A 20,451-nucleotide genomic window follows, 5' to 3' on the forward strand; every position below is an offset into this window, starting at 1 on the left:
TGATACAGAGTAAAGCTCCCTCTACACTCACCCCAGAATTCTCTCCCTTCATCAAGAAGGGCTTTTGCCTGAAATGTCGACTCTCCTGCTCCCTCGGATGCTGCCTGACCTGCTGTGCTTTTCCAGCACCACACTCTTGACTCTGATCTCCAGCATCTGCAGTCCTCTCTTTTGTCCACACCGACCATTTTATATGAGCACAGCCACTAGCATTGACTTAATAGGCAGGGAAATACAATAGAGACTGGCAACATCTATAGAGTTTGAAAATGTTGAACATTGGTCCCCCACTAACAACTAAAATTCTCTGACCCTCCCATCAATTACAAAGGGAGAATGATAGACTGGGCGAATGGGCAAAACTGGGTAGGGTTAGGTCTGGACTAAATCACCCACCTACCCCATCCTGTTCCCATCAAACATACTCAGAGCAGCTCCATGAATGTTCCTCAACACGTTCTCCATCTAAATCTCTGAGTCTGGGGTGAATGCGGTTAGATGGCACAGTGGTTAGCTCTGCTGCCTCACAGCGCCAGGGTCCCAGGTTCGATTCCAGCCTTGGGCAGACTGTCTGTGTGGTGTCGTTTTCCTCCGGGTGCTCTGGTTTCCTCCCACAGTCCAAAGATGTGCAGGTCAAGTGAATTGGCCGTGTTAAATTGCCCATAGTGTTAGGTGCATTGGTCAGTAGGAAATGGGTCTGGGTGGGTTACTCTTCGGAGGGTCGGTATGGACTTGCTGGCCTGAAGGGCCCGTTTCCACACTGTAGGGAATCTAATCTAATCTAAATCTCCCTCTACACTGTCCCATCAACCACTGCCAACACAGGGATAGCACAAAGGGGTTTGTGTGCAGGAGATCTTGATCCACCCAGATAGTACCATCAATTACACAGGGAGATTGCTGGACAGGGTGAATGGGTAAAACTGTGTTAGATGGAGTTCAGTGCAATCATGTGGTTATCAGGTTGGAGTACAAACAGGGAGCAGAATGGAGGTTTACAAGAATGAGCCTGGACCTCAGGGGTTACATTCTGAGGGCAAAGTAAGGTCTGCAGATGCTGGAGATCAAAGTTGAAACTTTATTGCTGGAACAGCACAGCAGGTCAGGCAGCATCCAGGGAACAGGAGATTCGACGTTTCGGGCAGAAGGGCCTGTGCCCGAAACGTCGAATCTCCTGTTCCCTGGATGCTGCCTGACCTGCTGTGCTGTTCCAGCAATAAAGTTTCATTCTGAGGGCTCCAAGGACAGGGACAGCACTTCAAATACTCCAAGGATAGGGACAGCACAGAGCCAGTTACAGAGTGAAGTTGCCTCTTCACGAAAACCCAACAAACATTCTCAGGTCAGGGATAGCATGGGGTCAGGTATAGAGTTAAGATGCATCTCCACTGCCCCCCGCCCACCCATCCCTTCATCTAACACTGCTAGGGAAGGCATAGCACAGGGTTAGGTCCAAAGTGAAGCTCCCTCTGCATTGTTTCCCCATCAAACACTCTCAGGACAGGGACAGCACAGGGTTAGGTACAGAGTAAATTCTTGCACTACATAATGTCCATCTAACAGTCCCAGGACACGGACCGCACGGGGTAAGATACTGAGTAAATCTGCCTCTGCACTGTTCCTATCAAATACTCCCAGGACAGGGATAGCACAGGGCTAGATACAGGGTAAATCTTGCTCTACACTGTCCCATCAAACACTGCCAACACAGGGACAGTACTGAGTTAGGTACAAAGGGGTTTGTGTGCGGGAGATCTTGATCCACCCAGATAGTACCATCAATTACACAGGGAGATTGCTGGACTGGGTGAATGGGTAAAACTGTGTTAGACGGAGTTCAGTGCAATCATGTGGTTATCAGGTTGGATTACATAGAAGGAGCAGAATGGAGGTTTACAAGAATGATCTCGGGGGTTACATTCTGAGGAGAAACTGTGCACATGAGGCCAGTTTCCTCTCGAATTGAGAAGGTTAAGGGGTGATCTGATCGATATCTTCAAGATATGAACAGTACCAGACAGGGTAGATCAAGGTCAATGATTCCCACTGGTTGGAGATTCTAGAACAAGAGGAAACAGTGTCTGAGAATGAGGACCCAGTGCATTCAGGAGAGATGTTAGGAAGCACTTTGAGTGGGAGAGGTGTGGAACTCTCTTCCACAAACAGCAGTGGATGATGGATCAGTTGTTCAGGTTAAATCTGGCACACTGTTCAGGACAGGGACTGTATGGGGTATAGGTGGAATCATAGAATCCCTACAGTGTGGAAACAGGCCCTTCGGCCCAACAAGTCCATACCGACCCTCTGAAGAGTAACCCACCCAGACCCATTCCCCACCTCCGATGTATGCACTTTAACCTCAACACTGTGGGCAATTTAACATGACCAATTCACCCTCACCTATGCATCTTTGGATTGTGGGAGGAAACAGAGCACCCAAAAGAAACCCACACAGACACGGGGAAAATGTGCAAACTGCACACAGTCACCCAAGGGTGGAATCAGACCCAGGTCCCAGGCGCTGTGAGGCAGCAATGCTAGCCACTGAGCCACCCTGCCACCCCACAGCGATAAAACTCCCTTAACTGTATCCCCATCAACCATTTCCAGTTACATACAGAATAAAGCTCCCTCGACACTATCCCCATCATTCCCTCTCTGGTCAGGTAAAGCATTGAGTTTGATACAGAGTAAAGCTCCCTCGATGAGATTACAATCAAAAAAATTATCAGCAGGTATAACCTGATGAGAGATGCTGATTTAAACTCACTCCTGACTCTCCCCATCTTACACAGACACACACACACAGACACACAGACTGTTCTGTTGTAATTCGCTCTTAGATTGTTGGCTCTGAACATCCACATGGACAGTCGAAGGGCCTGTTTCCACACTGTAGGGAATACAATCTAATCCCATGTGCCATGTCCTGCTCCCAAATACAGCATCTGATTCCAATCGGGAGTGTGATACAGGAGCCTCTCAGTGTCGGAGGGAGGTGAGTATTGAGCCTGACCCAGGTGTGTGAATGTCCTGTGTTCATCTGACATCCAGGGATTCTTTAATGGAGCTTTCATTTTTGCAAATCTCAATATATTTGGTCGTTCTGTGTTCCTGTGTAAACTGTGTGTGTATGTGTGTGTGTGTGTGTGTATGTGTGTGTGTTTGTGTGTGTGGTGTGTGTGTATGTGTGTGTGTTTATGTGTGTGTGTGTGTTTGTGTGTATGTGTGTTTGTGTGTGTGTGTGTGTGTGTGTGTGTGTGTGTGGTGTGTGTGTATGTGTGTGTGTGTGTGTTTGTGTGTGTTTGTGTGTGTGGTGTGTGTGTGTGTGTATGTTTGTGTGTGTGTGTGGTGTGTGTGTATGTGTGTGTGTGTGTTTGTGTGTGTTTGTGTGTGTGGTGTGTGTGTGTGTGTATGTGTGTGTGTGTGTGTGTGTGGTGTGTGTGTGTGTGTGTATGTTTGTGTGTGTGTGTGGTGTGTGTGTGTGTGTTCCCACCAGGGCCTTGCATTATTGGATGAAATATGTCTTTAAACCAGGACTTATTAAACATTCAACAACATTTTCCAGATCCTTGTACACAAGTCGCAGAAAGCCAATGTGATGATGTCACCCAATTGTAGAAGTGCTTTTGAGACATGTTCCCCTCTCCTGAGCTGACAGAATTCCAGATCCATAACTGAATTCTTCTCTGTTCCTGCCCCCAGGTTAACATCGTACCATTTAGTCTGGATTGTTCCTCCTCAGTCAACACTCAAATACCATCACTGCCCATCTCACTGTATTCCATCTGCAGGAGGCTGAGGGATGGTCATGTACAAACTGTGAGGGGACTGTTTTAATCTGCAAAACCAGGATGAAAGATTTTGAAGGTGCAGCCAACTTAGGTATGTTGATGGCAGCTGTGAGAAACAAAGCTCACTCACTTCAATAATTGCAGTCCGAGACAAAATCTGAATCAGTAGTGTCCTTTATTTTACTCTTGCAAGAGGGTGTGATGTCCAGTATCTATAAGGCAAGACACACACACACCAAATTCAATTAATACATGATATTTATATAATTTGGTTTCTTTTTTTTTCATTGCTCCTCCCAGTTTACATCCTCCACTTCCCTAAGACCGGCACCCATTACTCCTGTTTATGTCTTGCCTTATCCGGCCTTGTCTGTGACAAAATGCTTATTTCTGACCTCACAAGGCCCTTTGACCTCATCCCGCTGTGGGTCATTGTTAGGCATATCCTTTCTTCACCATTATCTACTCCCTCCATCTGTACCTTCCCCTGATCCTTATGACCCTTTTAATTGGGGTTTATTCCCGTGTTTCTGTAAAAGTGGGAAACAGATGTTTATGCCTACTGTTTGTACAGGCGTATCTAGCTTAACTTCCTCCCCTCACAGCATCTTATCTATTTGCCCGTAATATCTACCATTGTTTTGCAGTCACGTTTCATGCTGACATACAATTTTAGCTAATAAAAAACAATTATGTATTTCCTCCACATAGTTTCCATTCTTGTTGACTCAGCTTCTGGCTAAAATAATTACACACTGGTTTGAGTTCATTTACTTTGTATAAGTAATTAGAATTGCAGAAGTAACACTACTTTTCCTATATCCCACAGCAGCCATTTCTTGTGAGCTCAGCGCTGACATTGTCTTTATAAACAGGGAGAGGCTGGAAAGAGTGGGGACTTGGGGAGTGCATGTGTATCTGAGTGCAGTACAGTTTCACCAGAATGATAGCTGGACAGAAAGGGGTCACTGGGGAGGGAGGGAAATGACCCAGACCCAGGGATTTAGCAGGATCAGAAGGAATCAAAGTTTTTGAGACAACATTGGAAACTGCTGGGTTGGAGAGTGACAAAGGCTTCTTGCTGCTTCCGGGTCTAGGATTAGAATCAACATCTAAAACTCGAACAATACTCTGAACCCGCTTTAAGATTAAAATGAAGGAACAAAGCCTCCCATTGCTCTGTGATGTTGCGCAGACTATGTCTGACTCACTCACTCACTGAACCTGTCCAATCCCCTTCCCAGCCTCTTTGTCTCCTCCTTGCATCTTACTGTCCCACATCACTTTGTGTTATCAGCAAACAGAACACAGGATCCCATCATCTCAGACATTCAGGGAGACTGTGTCCAGTGCACTGTCGGTAACAGAGAATGATTCCCTCCCATCTGCTGCTGTACAACTCGTGTCTGTCTCAGAGTCAGCTCTGAAACATCTCCAGGACACGCCCATCCTCTCTCTATCTGTCTCTGACTCTGTATCTGTGTCTGTAACTCTCTCGCCCTATCTCTGAAATTAGCTTCCCCATTCCGTCATTCACACTGAGGACATTACAAAACTGCTCCACTCCCTGTAACCCAGTTTGAGATTACACTGAAGACATGGAATGTCTTTTATAAATGTGCATCACTCAGTTACTGTGTGGGTTTGCAGTGTCAGAATGTGATTTGGGTTAAATCCAGGCCAAGCCGCTTGCCCCAAGGACATTGGGTGACCCTTTTGCTGTTTATGACAAACAGAAAGCCCTCAGCCCTCACAGTCCTATTTCACTGGAATTCTGTAAATCATATTAATTGGCGGTAAGGAAGTTTCTCTGTGAGTGTTATACTGAGATGACGTCAGCAATCATGTGGACTACTTTCATCCTCAGACACCTTCCCAACGACAGTAAACAGTGTCTGCTTGTATCATCCTGACGTCGCCTGCTCTGCCCTATTTACTCCATTGGTAATTTGTGTAGCATTGGCATGTTCCGATCATATGTCCTGTTTAATGGAGGGAGGTACAGAGAAAAGGCCTCTTTCCACTGTCCGCATTAATGACCCCGTATCAGGTGCAGCACAGGGAGAACTCTCTATGATGTTGCAGTCAAATATCTGAAGGACAGGTAGTCCCCAAGCAGAGACATAGAGTTAAACTCAGTTTAAATTGTCTGCAACACACAACCCCACACACAGACAGACACAAAGACATATGCCAACTCTCTCAGACACCATTTCCCGCTCTCTCTCTCATACTCCATCTCCCGCTCTCTCTCTCTCATACTCCATCTCCCACTCTCTCTCTCTCATACTCCATCTCCCGCTCTCTCTCTCATACTCCATCTCTCGCTCTCTCTCTCTCCCATACACCATCTCCCGCTCTCTCTCTCCCATACACCATCTCCCACTCTCTCTTTCTCCCATACACCATCTCCCGCTCTCTCTCTCCCATACACCATCTCCCGCTCTCTCTTTCTCCCATACACCATCTCCCGCTCTCTCTCTCTCCCATACACCATCTCCTGCTCTCTCTCTCTCTCAAATACCATCTCCCGCTCTCTCTCCCATACACCATCTCTCGCTCTCTCTCTCCCATACACCATCTCCCACTCTCTCTTTCTCCCATACACCATCTCCCGCTCTCTCTCCCATACACCATCTCCCGCTCTCTCTTTCTCCCATACACTATCTCCCGCACTCTCTCTTTCCCATACACCATCTCCCGCTCTCTCTCTCTCTCAAATACCATCTCCCACTCTCTCTCTCTCCCATACACCATCTCCTTCTCTCTCTCTCTCCCATACACCATCTCCCGCTCTCTCTCTCCCATACACTATCTCCCGCTCTCTCTCTCCCAAACACCATCTCCCGCTCTCTCTCTCTCCCATACTCCATCTCCCGCTCTCTCTCTCATACTCCATCTCTCGCTCTCTCTCTCTCCCATACACCATCTCCCGCTCTCTCTCTCCCATACACCATCTCCCACTCTCTCTTTCTCCCGTACACTATCTCCCGCTCTCTCTCTCTCTCATACTCCATCTCCCGCTCTCTCTCTCTCATTCTCCATCTCCCGCGCACTCTCTCCCATGCTCCATCTCCCGCTCTCTCTCTCCCATACACCATCTCCCGCTCTCTCTTTCTCCCATACACCATCTCCCGCTCTCTCTCTCTCCCATACACCATCTCCCGCGCTCTCTCTCCCAAACACCATCTCCGGCTCTCTCTCTCCTATACACCATCTCCCTCTCTCTCTCTCTCCCATACACCATCTCCCGCTCTCTCTCCCATACACCATCTCCCGCTCTCTCCCTCTCCCATACACAATCTCCCGCTCTCTCTCCCAAATACCATCTCCCGCTCTCTCTCTCTCCCATACACCATCTCCCGCTCTCTCTCTCTCCCATACACCATCTCCCGCGCTCTCTCTCCCAAACACCATCTCCGGCTCTCTCTCTCCTATACACCATCTCCCTCTCTCTCTCTCTCCCATACACCATCTCCCGCTCTCTCTCCCATACACCATCTCCCGCTCTCTCCCTCTCCCATACACAATCTCCCGCTCTCTCTCCCAAATACCATCTCCCGCTCTCTCTCTCTCCCATACACCATCTCCCGCTCTCTCTCTCTCCCATACATTATCTCCCGCTCTCTCTCTCTCCCATACACCATCTCCCGTTCTCTCTCTCCCATATACCATCTCACTATTGTTCTTTCCCGCACCCAATCTCTCTCTCCCCCTTTCTCTCTCTCTCTATCTCTCTCTCCCCCTCTCTCACTATCTGTCACATACACGATCTTGGTTTCAATCTCGTGCCTAAATGAACCAAGGGACATGAGCGGAGGATGGGATTAAGAAATTGAGGTCAATGATCAGCCTTGATTGTACTGATTGACAGAGCATGCTCGATGGGCTGAAAGGCCTACTCCTGCTCCTATCTTCTATGTTTCTGTGTGATGTCTCTAGCGTCACTGACAAGACCCACACTGGGTGAGAGAGAAAGCTGTAGGGATGACCAAAGAGGCTGTGACCCGATGTACACAGCTTCACTGAGTGGGCGAATCATTGGCAGATGGAATATAACGTGGAGAAATGTCCATGTGCAGCACAGATTTCCAAACTCACTCAGTGACAGATTAAAATCCTCATTCCCTGCCCAGTCCACACTTCCAGACCCAGGGAGGTTTAGTACCTGAGGGAGGTCAGGTTTCTGACTGGATATTATTACATTGCAACATGAAGATACTGAGTGTAACAGATTTTGCTTCATCCCATCATATCATCTACTTTGCTATCTGGGTTTTGTGAATTATATTTAAAGCATGGGTTTTGTTTTGATGATTCTGTTCAAGCACTCGTTGTTTCGCTCTTTGAGAGATTGAGAAACTGTCCATTATTTATAGGAGGGAGAATCAATCAGATCAGAAAATCAATTCCCAAGTTAAAAAAGACTAATTACAACCACTAGCGAAAGTAATGAAATCAACAACTATTGTCAGGGGTATTTATACATGAACAGGGTGTGACCTGACCAGTTAACCCTATCCCTGCTCATCAACCCCAAATATTGGTCCAAATTGACACATTAATAGAATAGGACTTTTACCCGAAACGTTGATTCTTCTGCTCCTTGGATGCTGCCTGACCTGTTGTGCTTTACCAGCACCACACTCTCGACTCTGATATCCAGCATCTGCAGTCCTCACTTTCTCCACATTACTAGAATAGTCTAAGGCCAACAAATGTAACAAAAGTATCTTCTGAAACAATCAGCAGCTTGAAATAAGAACCAACACTGCACAGAAATTATAATGGGGGAGTTTAATTGTCAGTATGTGGACTGATCCAGTGTTGGCATAATTCAATTCGGACGTTCAATGAGGCTACAGTCACTGATTTCCCCACTAGCAACATCCTGGATCCATTGACTAGAAACTTAACTGAACTAGTGGCATAAATCCTACGGCTTTTTTAGTTTCTCGTGGAATGCGAGTGTCTCTGGGCTTGGAAGCATTTATTTCCCGTCCCTAGTTATTCTCCAGAAGGTGGGGATGAGCTTCACTGAGTGGGCTTAATCACTGCAACCCATGCGCTATAGGGAGATGGACGCTACCAACAGCAAGTCAGAAACTTGGAATACTGCACGAAGTAACTCACCTCCTGTCTCCCCAAAGCCTGCTGGACATCTGTAAGACAAAGGTCAGGTCTGTAATGGAATAATCTGCACTTGGCTTGATGACTGACGCTCCACAGGAAAGTCAACACCATCGAGGGGAAAGACAGCTCACTTGATTGGCACCACATCCACCCCCACCCAGTCCCTCCACCATCGGCTGTGTGTACCAGCTACATGATGTACAGTTTAACGTCTAGCATATTTATAATTTAAAAGTAAGGGGTGATAATGAGGGTTAAAAATAAGGGTTAAACCAGAGATGAAGATTTTGTTTTCCTCTCTCATAGGCTTGCACGTCTTTGGAAGTTGATGCAGAATTAAAAATGAACAACGGAGAGAAAAAATGAAGGTATCGAAACAGAAACTAATGTCGAAATGTCCATAAGTGTGTGAAACAGAACAGTGGCACAAGATGGAACACATACCCCTTAGAGCAAGAGGCAGGAGAAGTTATAGGTTTTTATAAATTTCCTTCTGTCTGTACTCATGTGGGAAATTTTAAATAATGGTGCTTGAAGGTACTAATCTGACTTTTAAAAAATATTTAATTAATACCGATAAAGAAAAAACACCCTAGACAAATTAAACAGTGCAAGAGTTGGTAAATCATTTGGATCTTATGATCTACATCCAGGATTTCAAAGGAAAAGGAGGCAGAGAGGGTGATGCAATGTTGTTGACCTTCCTGAGTAATCGAGTGAATGTGCCACGGTATTATTTGTCTCATTGAAGTGGGCCTTGAGACTAAAAAGGCTGGGAATCATTGACATAAATTCTGTGTCATTCCCCAAGAATTATCTGTTTTGAAAATTGTTTCCATCTGTTTAACAAGAGTATAATAAACAAAGGTAGCCACAGGCCAACTTTCCTGGTAAATGGAAAAGGTTGGAATTGGAGGAAATGGCTTAACAAAACTTTTACAGTCGTGTAATTCAATAAGATTGAAAGTGCACTATTTATAACAGCAAACCAGTGTCTGTGAGTGGGTAAGTAAGTGGATCATGAAACTTAGAAAATGCTTCACAGAAAATATCGCACTGAGATTGTTACAGGCCACATTTGAAGTATTGTGCGCCGTTTGGGCCCCATATCTCAGGAAGGATGGACTGGCCCCAGAGCGTGTTCGGAGGAGGTTCATGAGAATGGTCCCAGGAATGAGAAGTTTAATAGATGAGGAATATTTGAGGACTCTGGGTCTGCGCTTATCCATCGTTAAGGATGAGATTTCTAAATTCTTGGAAGTGCAGGGTCGAATTAGAACAAGTCAGCATGGATTTAGTAAGGGGAGGTCGTGCCTGACAAAGCTGTTAGTATTCTTTGAAGACGTAACAAGTAGGTTAGACCAGGGAAACCCAGTGGATGTTGTCTATCTAGACTTCCAAAAGGCCTTTGATAAGGTGCCTCACGGGTGGCTGCTGAGTCAGGTGAGGGCCCATGGTGTTCAAGGTGAGCTACTGGCATGGATTGAGGATTGGCTGTCTGACAGAAGGTAGAGAGTTGGGATAAAAGGTTCTATTTCTGAATGGCAGCCAGTGACAAGTGGTTCAGTGTTGGGGCCGCAGCTGTTCACTTTATATATTAATGATCTGGATGAAGGGACTGGGGGCATTCTGGTGAAGTGCTCCGATGATACGAAGTTAGGTGAACAGGCAGGTAGTTCTGAGGAGGTGGGGAGGCTGCAGAAAGATTGAGACAGTTTAGGAGAATTCAATGTGAGCAAATGTGAGGTCTTGCACTTTGGTAAAAAGAATACAGGCATGGACTATTTTGTAAACAGTGATAAAATTCATAAAGCTAAAGTATAAAGGGATCTGGTAGTGCTAGTCCAGGATTCTCTAAAGGTTAACTTGCAGGTTGATGCAGTGGTTAAGAAAGCAAATGTAATATTGTCGTTTATCTCAAGAAGGTTGGAATGTAAAAGCAGCGATGTGCTTCTGAGACTTTGTAAAGCTCTAGTTAGGCCCCATTTGGAGTACTGTGTTCAGTTTTGGGCCCCACAACACAGGAAGGACATACTGGCACTGGAGCGTGTCCAGCGGAGATTCACACGGATGATCCCTGGAATGGTAGGCCCAACATATGATGAGGATGCTGGGATTGTATTCGCTAAGAGTTGAGAAGGTTGAGGGGAGATCTAATAGAAACTTACAAGATAATGCATGACTTAGAGAGGGTGGACACTGGGAAATTGATTCCGTTTGGCAGGGATACTAGGACTTGTGGGCACAGCCTTAGAATTAGAGGGGATTAATTTAGAATGGAAATGAGGAGACATTTCTGCAGCCAGAGAGTGGTGGGCCTGTGGAATTCATTGCCACGGAGCACAGTGGAGGTCGGGACGTTAAATGTCTTCAAGGCAGAGATTGATCAATTGTTAATCTCGCAAGGACTTAAGGGCTACGGGGAGAGTGCGGGTAAGTGGAGTTGAAATGTCCATCAGCCATGATTAAATGGTGGAATGGATTTGATGGGCCGAATGGCCTTACTTCCACTCCTATTTCTTATGGTCTTACGGTCTTATACTTGATGGAGTTGAGACGGATGAAGAGCGATCTAATTGGAACATTCAGAATACTGATTGGCCTGGACAGAGAGGATGTTGGGAAGATGTTACCATTGGAAGGAGAAACTAGGACACGAGGGCACAGCCTTAGATTAAAGGGAAGAGCTTTTAGAACAGAGATAAGGAGATTCTTCTTCAGCCGGAGAGTGGGGAATCTATGGGATTCACTGCCACAGAAGGCTGTGTAGACCAGGTTATTGAGTATATTTAAGACAGAGATAGATAGGTTCTAATTCTTAAGGGGCTGAAGAGTCACGGGGAGATAGGGTTGAGAAAGTTATCAGCCATGAGTGAATGGCAGAGCAGACTCGATGGGCTGAATGGTCTAATTTCCAATCCTATGTCTTATGATGTTATAAAATAGATGCAAGAGTAGGCTATTCGGCACATTGAGCCTGCTCAACCATTCAATCTAATGATGATTGATCCTTTGGAATGGTGTCCCCCGTTGACACCTTTAAGATCTAGAATCCGATCTGTCCCTGTCTTAAGTATATTCAGTGAATTGCCTCCACAGATGTATGTAGTGGAGAACTCCATAGGGTCAGCAGTCACTGAGGGAAAACATTTATGCCCACCTCAGTGCGACATGATCTGCCATCGTTATTGATTGCACACTTACCGATTTTCTGCATGACCAACTAGGCTAATTTGTCGTGTTCCTTCACAATCCTGCGATTGAAATATTCCGGAGGGTTAGGAAGGTTGGAATAGAACGTTCAGGAACACAAGAAGTAGGATCTGAAATCAGCCTTTTGGATCATTGAGTCTGCTCCAAGGTTGACAGAGATATTGGCTGATCTGATCATCCTCAACTCAACCCTCCTGTCTTTTCCCCATTCACCTCGATTCTCCTCCTGATTAGAAATCTCTCCACCTCAGCTTTGAATATACTGAGAAACCCAGAGTCGATGCCCTCTGTGATAAATAATTCCACAGATACACACCACTCTGAGAGGAGAGATTCCTCCACGTCTCTATATTCGACGTGAGACTCCTTATCATGAGGCGATGCCCTCTGGTCAGAGGCGTCCCTACAAGGAGAAGTAATCTCTCCACCTCTACCTTGTCAAGACCTGTAAGAGTCTATAGGTCACCTCTGATTGGCCGACAATCCAACTCTTGGGCAAGAGTTACCCAAACCTCTCAACCTCTCCTCATAAGACAGTTCCCCCCCCCCCCGTTCCTAGTGCCAGCCGAGTGAACCTTCTCCGGGCTGCCCCCACTGCCAGGATATCTTACCTTCGATATGGGGCTCAAAAATGTTCACAGTATTCTGAGGCGTCCTCACCAGTGCCTTGCACAATTTTAACGAGACCTCCAGCCTTCAATCCTCCAATCCTTTAGAAATAAAGGCCAGCAGCCCGTCTGCCTTCCCTACTTCCCGTTGAATTTGGTTGTGACTTTTTTTGTGATACCTGTTTTCTGACGCCCAAATCCCCCTGTTCTGAAGCTTTCTGCACTCGTTCTGCATTGAAATAATATTCAGCCTCTTTACTCTTTCCATCAAAGCGCATAGCCTCAGGTTTCCCCAAATATAAGGTACTTCAACTCTTCCAAAAACGTGACCATGCCAGGAGTAGGCCACCTGGCTTTTGGCGACTGCTTTACCTTCAATATCATCAGGGCTGATTCTCAATGGCATTGTCCCACTTTCTCTCCATACATCCTGATGCCGTTATATCACAACATTTATCCATCTGTTTCTCGAATTTTCTCAGTGACCCAGCCCCTACTGTCTTCTGTGGGAGAGAATTCCACAGGTTGACCACTCTCTGAGTGAAGAAATATTTTCTCATCTCAGTCCGAATTGGTCTCCCCCATATCCTGAGGCAGTGACCTCTTGTTCTAGACTCCCCGACCGGGGGAAACATCTTCCCTGCATCTCGTCTGTCCAGCCCTCTTTGAATTTTATACTTTTCAATCAGATCCCCTCCCATCCTTTGAAACTCGAGTGAATACAGGCCCAGTAGGGCCAATTTCTCCTCATCCTGCCTTTCTCAGTGTCAGCTGAGTGAATCTTTGCTGCGCTCCCTCTATGGCAAGTACATCAACTCTCAGCTAGAGAGTGCAAACCTACTACAATACTCAAGGTACAGTCTGACAAAACTGCAGTAGGGCATCTCTACGTGTTACACTCATGGCCACTTGGCTTGTCTCTAACATCATGTGGACTATTTATCATGGGATGGGGAAAGGGGTTAATGTGGGAGGGGATAGAGGGCAGGATGGAAAGCTGTTGAGAAGAGTTTCTTCCTTGACATCATCAGAAATATACATATAGACAAGAAAGAAACGCGGCATGGTGTCCCAGTGGTTAGCACTGCAGCCTCACAGCGCCAGAGACCCGGGTTCAATTCCCACCTCAGGCGACTGACTGTGTGGAGTTTGCACATTCTCTCCGTGTCTGTGTGGGTTTCCTCCGGGTGCTCCGGTTTCCTCCCACAGTCCAAACATGTGCAGGTCAGGTGAATTGGCCATGCTAAATTGCCCGTAGTGTTAGGTAAGGGGTAAATGTAGGGGTATGGGTGGGTTATGCTTCGGCGGGTCGGTGTGGACTTGTTGGGCCAAAGGGCCTGTTTCCACACTGTAATGTAATCTAATCTAATCTAAAACTATAGTCTCATTCGATGTAATGGCACTGTTCACCTCTATCGACAAAACCCAAGCCAGAGAAACAATAGCCAACCTGCTGGACATACAGAACAAACAACAGGACGTTGAACCTATCAACAAAGGCGGCATACTCAAACTGCTGGACCTGTGCCTCACAACACACTTCACATTCAACAACCAAATATATGAACAAATCAACGGCACACCCATGGGCTCACCCATCTCTGGACTCACAGCAGAAGCAGTAATGCAAAGGTTAGAGCAAACAGTCTTACCGCAAATTCAACCCAAACTCTGGGTCAGATATGTGGATGACACCTTTGTAATCATTAAAAACACAGAAATAGAGAACACACACCGGATCATCAACTCCACACTCACAGGAATCCGATTCACTAGAGAGGAAGAAAAGGACAACCAACTCCCATTCCTAGACGTGATGGTACAGAGAACACCGAACGGAGAATTCACCACAAAGGTTTACAGGAAAGGTATACAGACCAAGTCCTGAACTACGAAAGCAACCACCCCAATACACACAAAAGAAGTTGCATCAAGACACTATTCAAAAGGGCCACAACACACTGCAGTACACCAGAACTGCAAAAAGAGGAAGAAGAACACCTATACAATGTATTCGCCAAAAACGGATACCCGCGCAATTTCATCAACAGGTGCCTAAGGGAAAGGCAATGGAATGAGGACATACCACAACCCAAAGGACTAGCCACACTACCATACATCAAGAACATTTCTGAACTGACAGCCAGACTACTGTGACCACTAGGACTCAAAACAGCACACAAACCAACAGCCACTCTCAGACAACAACTCACCAAGACCCGATACCCAGCATGAGCAAAACCAATGTAGTGTACAAAATCCCATGCAAGGACTGCACAAAACACTACATAGGACAAACAGGAAGACAGCTAACAATCCGCATCCATGAACACCAACTAGCCACGAAACGACACGACCAGCTATCCTTAGTAGCCACACACACGGATGACAAGCAACATGAGTTCAACTGGGAAACACTAGTATTATAGGACAAGCCAAACAGAGAACAGCCAGGGAATTCCTAGAGGCATGGCACTCATCCACAGATTCAATCAATAAGCACCAATATACCGACCACTGCAGCGGACAGCTGGAACTGACAACCGGAAGCGGCAGATTCAAACCACTACAAATGCCGGAGGAAACATCACAGAAGCGCTTCACAGGAGGCTCCCAAGCACTGAGGCTGTCACTTAGACAGGGGACGAAACGTCTGCAACACAAATTCCCAGCTCACCGAACAGAACCACAACAACGAGCACCCGAGCTACAAATCTTCTCCCAAACTTTGATTTGTGTATTGTCATAGAATCCCTGCAGTGTGGAAACAGACCATTCAGCCCATCCAGTCCATACCAACCCTCCAAACAGCATCCAACCCCACCGCCATCCTTCCTTATCCCTGCATTTTCCCGTGTCTAACCCACCTATCCTGCATAGTTTGGACAATTTAGCATGGCCAATCCAAACACCCACACATGGTTGGACTGTGGGAGGAAAGCGGAGCTCCCAGAACAAACCAACCCAGACATGGGGAGAATGTTCAAACTCCACACAGACAGTCACCTGAGGCTGGAATCAAACGCAAATCCTTAGTGCTGTGAGGCAGCAGTGCTAACCACTGAGCCACAGTGTAGCATCAATCACTTCCAGTCTGATACTGGGGATGGTAGGACTGCTGTGTAAGGAGAGGTTGGTTCAAATGGCTCTGTATTCATAAAAGGTTAGAAAGATGACAGGCAGAGAGTCGTTCATGAAGTTATTGGGTGCACAAAGCTTTATTGCTTGGACTATGTGAGTAACACAAAGGTTATGTTCAATGTGTATTGGACACAGCGTCTCTGGCCCAGAGTGTAGTGCCAGGCTTTTGGTGCTCCACTTCAGGAAAGATGTGACGACATTAGAGAGAGAGTGTGGGGAACGGATTCATGAATATGGCTAAACCATGAGGAAACTCAATGAGTTGGACAGAATCGAGAGATTGCCATTGTTTTTCAAGCAGAATGGAAAAGATTAATTGGGGCTTCAAATGGATATTAAAAAGTATGAGCATTCCAGAATGATGAATAATTATCATGATTAAACAGTGTCCCCATTGATGGCATTGATGACAAACACATCAACGTAATTTAAACCCATTGATGAAAGTAACAATGGAGACATGTGTGAAAGCCTGTCCTGCAGCTAATCATGAGCATCTGGGTGCACTGCCTGTGATGATGGTGCAGACAGATTCCATGGAGGTTGTTCAGGGGGGAATAGGCAGCTGGAAAGGCAAAGTGTGCAGGAGAGAAACACATTGAGCATTCTGAGTCCAGAGAGCATTCCGACTGCCATTGGGCATTGGCAGGTAAACATCATCGAATTACTTTGATCAACTTTGTGAAGGGATACATTATTCCATTTTTCATCTCTTCTCTGAATTTCCTCTGGGTAACTGCATAAATAAAGGTGTTTGTGCAGCAGCTCAGGAGCTGGAGCATGAAGCCAATCTCACTGACAAATGTTGGCAGAGGAACTGGGTATCCCAAGTAATCAAATCGTTTCAGTATGGAATAAGCAATGAACACCACCCATAACGTGATGAAATTGCCAGATATAATAAATAACATAATCATGGATTTCCTCCTACTCCCCATCTCTGGGTCACTGACACTGTCCCCAGTCGTCTGAGCCCGGAGTCTCCTGCGAGCTCTGTTGGCTAATATAATGTTTCTGACTGTCAATGTGTTTAACAGTAGAATCAAAATAAATGGAATGAATGGTGTTATTATGTAATGCATTAATTCAACAATAGTCCAGACAGTTGACGTACTTACATTTACATGTACTCGACAAAACCAAGGGCTATTAGAAAGCCAATATCAATGGTAGTACATGAAATACCAGAAAATGTTCTTCAAACCACTCAGCACAGTCACTGTTCCTAAAACCACACCCGCTGTTTTCTTGGTGCAATGTTTACTTCTCAGCTTTTGGCAACATATGGCCACAAACCGATCAAAGGTGAACGTGACCGTGAACCAGACAGAGCAGTCTGTGGCTGCATAAAGCAGAATAGCGTGGATGTTGCACAAGGGGACATAATGTAGGAAAAGAAACTCCTCCCGATATGTGATAGGAATTTGTCGTAGTATCAGATCGAAGATAATGACCAGTAGATCCGCCGTTGCCATAGCCACCAGGTAATGAGTGACACATTTGGAAAGGCCACACTTCCCCCGAACCAGGATCGTTATTGCAATCACATTAACTTGAAAGAAGAAGATAAATAAATTCATTTATTGCTCAGGTATAATGAAGAAATGCTTTTTATTGCTTTATTTAAAGTGCAATATTGAAACTCATTCTTAATGGGTATCCCATGTTCTTCCATCAAACTGAAACTTTTTCACAAATCTGCTATTAACATTTTAATCTGGATAGATTCTAAATGTGGTGCTTGTCAGAGAATGGAAAAACTGCAGTCAAAGGCAATGATAACTGTGCAGCCAAACAAAAATCAGAAAGCCATGTGTACCAATGTAAAATTCACCACTTTCACAGCTGCTCATGCATTGAACGAATCAAAAAGAATACCTTGTCACACCCGGACAGAAGCAGTGATGACCCTCGAATAGACTGTTTCCTGGGATGAATGGGACAATGAGAAACTGTTACAATAGCTGTTACAACAGCATCTGCTTTGATCATCCCTGGGAAGGAGTTACAGAAACAACGTGAACAATCAGTTCCCTCAGTCAGAGGGCATAACACTAGCTTGATGATCTGCTCTCTCATGAAGGAAAAGGGTTAATTGCAGGAAAAGCTGTGTTTTAAACAGACAGCTAACCGCGAATGTAACCAGAAACAAAGGAGTTACTTCTGATGAGAAGGCAAGCTGTAGACTCGAGGCATCCAAAAATCGAATTAATGTTGGTAATGAAAGAACTTATCCAATCATCAATAATGTCACTTCACAGACTTCAACGAGAGAACATTGTACAATGATCCAACAGCAGAACAACTCAACTGTAGACTTTCAAAGAACAACTCTGGGACAAGTATCAAATTCTGGACACTTTCAAAGACAGACCACGGTTGATTAAAATCCTGGACAGATCTCACCATCAATCAGATAAGAGCTAAGTTAGGTTGCGCGCCTTATACATGCTTCCTTGAGAGACCTTAATAAAGTTTAAATTACTTGATTTTCTGTGAGATCAGTGAAACATGATTAAAACAAAAGAAATGTTTTTAGCAAATACAAAAGGAGTAACTTTGTAAATTGGAGCCACATTTTCTAACAAGAGAGAAATGTTGGAACAGAAACGAACCATTCAGAGTCCTTGATGCTTTGATCCATTCACGTGGGTCATGGAGACCATTTTATGAATTGCTCATTAATTTTTCTTTAACCCCATTCCTAGAGGAAACCGTTTAGATGGCAATATTGAAAGAAGCAAAGAGAAAAACTGTGTGAAATATACCCAGACAGGGGCAAAGAAATGCTGGAAGGAAGAGGAATGGAGTAGAGATGGAGAGAAAGGAAGATGGAGAGAAAGGAAGATGGAGAGAAAGAAAGGAAAAAGTGATAATTTGATGCAGGGACTGTTTCTTCGCCTCACAAATGGTATGATGTTAATGAATTCTTATTGAAAAACGGAATTCTTATTGATGGCTGGTCATTGCTGAAACGCAAGGCAGATCAAAGAAAAGTGTCACAATAATGAAGATAACACATATGGTTATACTCCACTTCTTAAGACATCATCTTTCGCGTGTAACTTACCCGGGACACCAACAGCAGCTAAGACCGGGTAGTAAATCCTCTGTATATCAGTGATCGCCCACAGAATCTTCAGCTTGACCATAAAACTAAGAGACATAGTTTCCCTTTTGTAAATTACAGTTATTTTGATGATTTTTGTCAGGGATTAGCCAGTTCTCTCTTTGAGAGATTGGGAAAACTTGCATTATTTATAGAAGGCAGAATTCATCAGATCAGAAAATCAATTCCCAAGTTAATGAGCCTAATTAAAAGTAATGAAATCAAAAACTGTAAGGGGAATGTGTACATGAGCAGGACATGTCCTGACCAGTTAACCCTATCCCTTCTCCCCAATTACAATCATTCGTCCAAATCTGCATATTTATAGAATAGTCCACGTTCGACAATTCAAACAAAGATATCTTCTGAAGGAAATCGACAGTGGGTAATAAGAACAAACATTGCATAGAAATTATAATGAGGAGTTTAATTGTCAGTATATAAACTGATCCAGTGTTGGCATAATTCAATGGGGATGTTCAATGAGGCTACAGTCACTGATTTCCCCACGAGCAACGTCCTGGAGACATTGACTAGAAACTTAATGGAACGAGCCACATAAATGCTCTGGCTTTTTTAGCATCTGGTGGGATGAAGGTGTCTCTGGGTGCAGCAGCATTTATTTCTCATCCTGAGTTATTCTTGAGAAGGTGGGGGATGGGCTGCCTTCCTCATCCCTGTAATCCATGTGCTGTAAGGAGACACATACTGCCTACAGCAAGTCAGAAGCTTGGAATACTGCACTCAGTAACTCACCTCTTGGCTCCCCAAAGCCTGTCTAACATCTGCAAGGCAAAACATAGTAATGTAATGGAATACTCCCCACTTGCCTTGAAACTTTGCATCAGATCCTTTCCCATTTGAAAAGACTCAAAACCTCCCCTTCAGAGGTGAGCAGAGACCTGGAATTTAAAAACACTGAAGTAGTAACAAGTATCACTTGGTTCATTTTGGTCAGAGGGTCACAAAGGGACAATATAATAAAGAGCAGACAATTCTAAAGGGGTTCCGGGAGAAATGGGGCCTGAGCAGTTTGTACATTTATCATTAAAGGTGGTAGACGGAGTGCAGCAAATGTACACCAGGCTGATATCGGGGAGGGCAGGGCTGCTAAATGAGGAGAGATTGGTATGACTGGGCCTGGATTCAACGGCATTTCGAAGGATGGGAGGCAGAGAGTCATTCAGGAAGCTATTGGGAAATCAAGGCTTTATTACCAGGGACATGTGAGAAACAAGGAGGTTATGTTCAATGTGTGTCAGACACTACTCACAAAGAGTGTCATGTCTGGTTTAAGGTCACCCTTCAGGAAAGATGAGAAGACATTAGAAAGAGTGAGGAACAGATACATGAATATGGGCAAACCATGAGGAACATCAGTTAGGGGAGTAGAATTGAGAGATTGATATTGTTTTTCAAACAGAATAAGAAACATTAATTGTGGGATTAATAT

The 20,451-nt window shown here is 45.1% G+C and overlaps 1 pseudogene; it reads right to left on the reverse strand.

The window, feature by feature from the left end:
- Positions 1-16,545: 16,545 nt before the first annotated feature.
- Positions 16,546-19,081, reverse strand: LOC148137335 (putative G protein-coupled receptor 139; annotated as a pseudogene).
- Between the last annotated feature and the right edge of the window lie 1,370 nt (positions 19,082-20,451).

The sequence above is a fragment of the Chiloscyllium plagiosum genome, unplaced genomic scaffold, assembly GCF_037043375.1.
Source record: "Chiloscyllium plagiosum isolate Xiang-an unplaced genomic scaffold, Cpla_swu_hap1 HiC_scaffold_44, whole genome shotgun sequence".
NCBI classification, from domain to species: Eukaryota; Metazoa; Chordata; class Chondrichthyes; order Orectolobiformes; family Hemiscylliidae; genus Chiloscyllium; species Chiloscyllium plagiosum.